Source organism: Sinocyclocheilus rhinocerous, unplaced genomic scaffold, assembly GCF_001515625.1.
Source record: "Sinocyclocheilus rhinocerous isolate Xijiao unplaced genomic scaffold, SAMN03320098_v1.1 scaffold580, whole genome shotgun sequence".
Lineage (NCBI taxonomy): Eukaryota > Metazoa > Chordata > Actinopteri > Cypriniformes > Cyprinidae > Sinocyclocheilus > Sinocyclocheilus rhinocerous.
In genome coordinates, this window is record NW_015670982.1 from 149236 (window position 1) to 155235 (window position 6000).

Consider the following 6000-nt stretch of genomic DNA (forward strand, 5'->3'; position numbering starts at 1 on the left):
AACCTGAACATTGTATAAGCATTCGTTTCATGTGTCATGGAAGAGAGGCTCTCAGGAGCATGAGTAAATGTCACATCCTTTTGATTTCACCGGCAAAAACATCTTGAGTCATTCACATAAAAATCTACAGGCTTTCACAGACAACCAAGGTCGGGGAAGGTCTCATTAGTTTAAGTTTTGTAACAAGTTGCTCACACAGTGACAATAATTCTTACATACAGCCCCTTTAAAGTCAGCATGAAATGAAAATTCACACTCTTGATTTTCTAAATGCATGTTATTGATCTTATTGTGTCTTATTATTTTTTTATAAGGTCTTTTTTGACCTTGTAAGTTTTCATTAAAATACCATAACTCGATCTTAACTCGGACTTCAATAATTTAGTCTGCTTAAACCCCAGCCCTCCACAATTGACTGTGAGTGCACATTCATTTTTGAGTGCAACGCCCACATTTCAAAATCAAATCAACAACTGATTAATATAACCAAGTCCCTGAAGTTTTCTTCCTTTTTTGATAATCTGTTACAGTCTGATACACGTCACAATCAGTGGCAGAGCCAGAGGGGTGTCCAGGGTGGCCCCTGACAACTGATTGGCCACCTCAGGTGCCACGCTAAAGTTTAACATGCAACTATTTCATTTTCTTTGTTTAATTGTACTGAAAGAAGCATTTATTTTAGCCTCGAACTCAAGGATGCGACACATCTGGTGTGCCACATCACGCTTTATCTCATCTGGTGTAGCTTCCAGCCTCTGCCAACTCTCACGTGTTCGCTCTCATGCCACACGTTCATTTTATTACGGAGCGAAAAACATCGCAGAGCAAAGAGGACACAGACAATGTGCTGACAGAGCAGTTTACTTTTGATAATTGGAAACTACGTCTCAGCGTTCAAATTCTGTTAGTTTTATTAAGAATTTCAAAATGTAAATAGTGCCATTGTGGAGATCTTTAGTGGCGTGATGGTTCACATGCGCTCCCGCTTTGCCTCAGTCTCACATGTGCGCTCTCATGCCACACGTTCATTTTATTACGGAGCGAAAACATCGCAGAGCAAAGAGGACACAGACAATGTGCTGACAGAGCAGTTTACTTTTGATAATTGGAAACTACGTCTCAGCGTTCAAATTCTGTTAGTTTTATTAAGAATTTCAAAATGTAAATAGTGCCATTGTGGAGATCTTTAGTGGCGTGATGGTTCACATGCGCTCCCGCTTTGCCTCAGTTCAAGCGAAGCAGGAGTGCATTCTAATTAGCATGAAATAAACATGAATGAACATCTGAGGGCATGTTGAAAGAATCACTACAACTTACTGAATGTATAGTGTCTCATGTAATCACTCAAGGCATGAAAAAAGGCAGCCCTGTTTGAAGTAAGTTGAAGTTTTAGGTTTCCTGAACAACATTTACAAAATTCACTGTAGGCTATAAGATAATGTTAGATCTTTTGCTACAACCTCTGGTTAATCATGATATATATAAGAGAAATAAGTTCCAATAGACTAACATTTGAAGTTACTGAAGGACTGTATAGCTAATGTGGGGTAATATGAAGTAATCAGCAATCGTAGGATTTATTCATGTTTTTTTTGTAATGCCAGGTTGGAGTTAGCCTATACACTGATTTTCTGTAATGGTCTATGGACCTCCTGAATTAGCATTGGTCACCTACTGTATAAAACTCTAGCTTCGCCACTGGTCACAATACAGAACAATGGATCTATCGCTACTACTTTTTCATTGCAACTTCAACAATGAATGTGCTGCAATGCAATTGATCAGTCTGAAGCTCCGCCCCCTTAGTTATTGTTGCTAACTGAGACAAGCTTTAGTGAAAATCCCATTGAACTGAACTGACAATTGCCATGTACAGCGTGATTTTCATTCAAATGTGCTCATTAAAAATTAGTGTTCATTAAAAAAACATGAACAGAACTGTTCTTAATGCTTCTACAATGCATTCACTATGATACTGTGATCTCTTTTGTTTCTATTGGCATAATATTAAGTTAGAACCTTTAATTTACCAAAATGTGAGTTTTCTGTTGATGTTATACAGGTATATTTGAAAAATGAGGGATGACAGATGGTTTAACAACAGCATACATTTCTCAAAATATATTTAAAGATTTGTTACAAATAAATAAATGAATTTATAAATGAACAAATAAAAAAATAAAAAATTTATCTTCCCTATTTTCTAGATACCCAGTTTCACTATATAAGTAACCTGACAACAACATTTTGCAGTAGTTTCATAAAATTGCATTTTAAACTGCAGAGCCTCCATAGACACATAGCCTCCATTACACCATATCTAAGGTGGATGGCAACAGTTGCTAAGGTACAACTGGTCAGTAACATTTTAGGCAGGGCTTTGTAAAGGGCAATTATCTGTGCATATTAGGTTTTGCTGCTGGGTTTTACAGGCAAACATCAAAGGGAGAAGGCTGTATCATTCTGCACTTGTGTTTGCATATTGATTTTTCATTTTATGCCAAAAGTATCCAAAATCTGAGATATGTGTTTTATTTTAAAAGTGTCCATCCAGTTCTAATACCACATTTGATTCAAATGCCTATGACTCAAGCATTCACCACATTTTTTTCCTGAATGAGCAATCACAACTCATTTGTGCTCATTCCTTTAATACATAATTTGTACTTCCCTCCTTCTGTGTAGCAACTTTATATTGCACATTCTTAAGTCAATTACTGCAGAATGTAAGTCAGCCTCGGAGGAAACGCATACAGCATTTTCTGCTAGTTTCTCCTCTTCTTTCAGCTGGAGTTCCAACGAGTGAACAGTCAAAAAAGCTTGTCTGTCTGCTCTCCCACTGATCCTAGAACAGCCGGCAGGGTCCCTGCTTGTATTGATTTCCTGTAAAGCAGCATTTGAGCCTCTGGTTCTCAGAGACACGAGGAGTCGACGTGTCCTCTGTGCTTCTGTCCAAGCTCTGATGGGGTTCAGCCTCCAAGGAGCACAACAGCACAGAGGATTCAAACCTAATTATTATTGCATTGCACCAGGGACCTATTGCAGTCATGTGCTGAGAGCAATCACAAACCAGGTTAGATTACAGACCTCAAGACATATTTGCGAAGGAGGATCTATGGATGAAAAAGCCATCTTGCCTGATCAAATATGCCAAGTATAATTTACTAATATTTAGCTTATTTGTCTACTTAAATCCATCTATGAGTCCCTAATTGAATGTTTACAGAGAATTAAGAGGATCCGTCTCAGTTCTAACCAATACTGAATGCCAATGAAGGATGCATACTAATAAGCAAGCCCGTATGGAGCCCGTTTTTATTTTGCATTTCATTTCATTTATTTTTATTTTTTCTGCTCTGACTGGGGGGAAAATTTGTGGAATGCATTTAAATATGGTGAAATATGTTAAATGGAGCTGAGAACTACACTCTAATTGGTAGCTGAAACATAATTGATTCAGCCAAAAACATTTAATAAATCAACACATGAGGGAATGACAGACGTTCTAATTCTGTGGAAATCTATGGAGCTTTCTGAAGAATTCTGTGGGCGCAGATTCAGTGTGGATCTGCTAATAAGGCCATGCGTTTATTCTAGGACACAGACATGACATAGGTGTAATATATTTTTTTAGGTCACAGGAGATAACTTTTTTGAATAAACTGTAATATATTTTTTAAATAATTATGTAAAAAAAAAAACGATTATGCTTATACCAGGTTGGATTTATTTGATCAAAAATACAGTAAAAATAACAGTAATATGAAATATTATTACAATTTAAAATAATTGTTTTCTATATGTACAGTATTTTATTTTCTGCTCAAATAGTATCAATTATTATTGGTGCTCATTTATTAATACTGGTTATTATTATTTTTATCGATGTTGAAAACGGTTGATCTGCTTAATATTTTTGTGGAAACGGTAATACTTTTTTTCAGGATTCTTTGATGAATAGAAAGTTAAAAAAAAACAGCATTTATTTGAAATAGTAATCTTTTGTAACATTTGAAATGTCTTTACTGTCACTTTTGATCAATTTAATGCATCCTTGCTGAATAAAAGTATTTATTTATGTATGCATGCATGTATGTATGTATGTTCTTATTTTCTTATTTATTTCCCCCAAACCTTTGAATGGTAGTGTATCACAGTTTCCACAAAAATAGCAGCAAAAACTGTTTTCAGCATTAATAATATTAAGAAATGTTTATTGAGCTCCAAATCAGCATATTAGAATGGTTTCTGAAAGATCATGTGAAACTGAAGTAATGGCTGCTGAAAATTCAGCGTTGCATCACAGAAATAAATAATATTTTTAAATGTATTTTAAAAAACTATTTTCAATTGAATGAATGAAATAATATTTCACAATATAACTTTTTCTGTTGTTTTGATCAAATAAATGCAGCCTCCGTGAGCATAAGAGAGGTCTTTCAAAAACATAAATAAATCTTAATTATTTCAAAATGATGACTGGTAGTTTATCAAATCAACAAATGAAAGATATTTGGTGGCAATGTAAAACTGACACAAATGGGCAAGTGACAATTCCACAACTGCCCCAAAATGCTTTCACACTGACTCTAAGCCAGCAGACATCCTTATTGTTGAGCCCTGGAAATATTCTGTCATATCTACTTTTGTACAAGCCATAAATAAATGGTTTTCACTGGCAAAGTTGTCTGATAACAGGTTTGCACTGACAAAACACCTGCAGAATTGACCACATTTTGGTATATGCCTAAATAGGCTGAGTGAACAGAATACATTTTTATCTGTTAAACAGTAATTGAGTCATTTGTGTTAGCTGATATATCACAGAACAGAAGACCCCTGATTGTTGAACACTGCATCACTGAACAAAGCAATGGCCTTGGTTGTAAAATTGTGTCTGGGCTGGTTTAGTGAGACAGACAATTTCTTTCATCCCCTGTAGCGAGCAGTTAAAGATCAGGCAAGGCTGCCCAATCATTGCTCCAGATTGCCTATCAATTTTACTCAGTGTTAACTTTCTGTGTGGAGATGTGGGGTTATTTTTATCAGTAGGCTGTAGTTAAAGACATACAGGGCCTGAAAGGATTGTATTTAGCTTGATTTTGCCAAATGTGCTCAAACCTTAATGAAGCACTGGTTTACTCCTCCACCTCGTGCATTACATTTCGACCAATTAACTAGCTGTTTCCATCCACCTATTTTTATGCGCATTTTGGATTATCTCATAAAAAAACGCTGGATGGAAACGCCAAGTTGTGCATAAATTCTAAAAATGCGCATAAAAAACGTATGCGCACAACTGAGTAGGATAAACTTTTTATCCGTTAAGAAAAAATGCGCATAAACTACGATGGAAACACATTTACCGAATAAATTCCACCATGTGAAAATAAAACCATTTATGATACTTGCTTAACATTTTTACTAGCATGACCTCATTTTGCATTGCTGTGCCGTTCAGCACAAGCGCTTCTGTCGGAACCCATTTCTCATTACAAAATTTGTTCCCCTGTAGACAAGACGTTTGTATATATTTTATGTGGTCGAGATGCTTGGATGGTGTTTGAGGAAAAGTTAAAGTGACATCTGATTGCAGTCTGTAAAGTACCTGTTAAACAGTGAATATTTTTGAGGCAGTAGTAGGTGTACTGAAGCACTCTTGCAAGATCGTGATGAATATTTCTGAAAAACAGGAGAGAAAACCAGAATCCATTACTAATGCATCTACTATGTGCTATACAAAGATAATTTCTCACACCAGTCATACAGCAAACTCAGAGATATCTGAAACGTTCTCTCCTAGTTAGTCTAACAGCGGAAGGTCGCCACCTTCGCTTATTTTCACGCAGACATAAAACTGGCAAGGAGGAGAACTGCTTAAAGCAAAAACTGCATGTATCTAATGATTCTTTTACAACCAGGGCCGGATTTACGCATAGGCATTCTAGGCACGTGCCTATGCTTGCTCGTCCGGGGGGGCCCATACACAATAAAGATATA

At 36.2% G+C, this 6000-nt stretch overlaps 1 long non-coding RNA gene across 1 annotated transcript in view; it reads right to left on the reverse strand.

The window, feature by feature from the left end:
- LOC107734558 (uncharacterized) overlaps positions 1-6000 on the reverse strand; it is an 87041-nt gene that overhangs the window by 9481 nt on the left and 71560 nt on the right. Inside the window, exon 3 of the long non-coding RNA XR_001639107.1 lies at positions 5609-5682. This is a non-coding gene — a long non-coding RNA (uncharacterized LOC107734558). The remainder of the gene's footprint in view (positions 1-5608; positions 5683-6000) is intronic.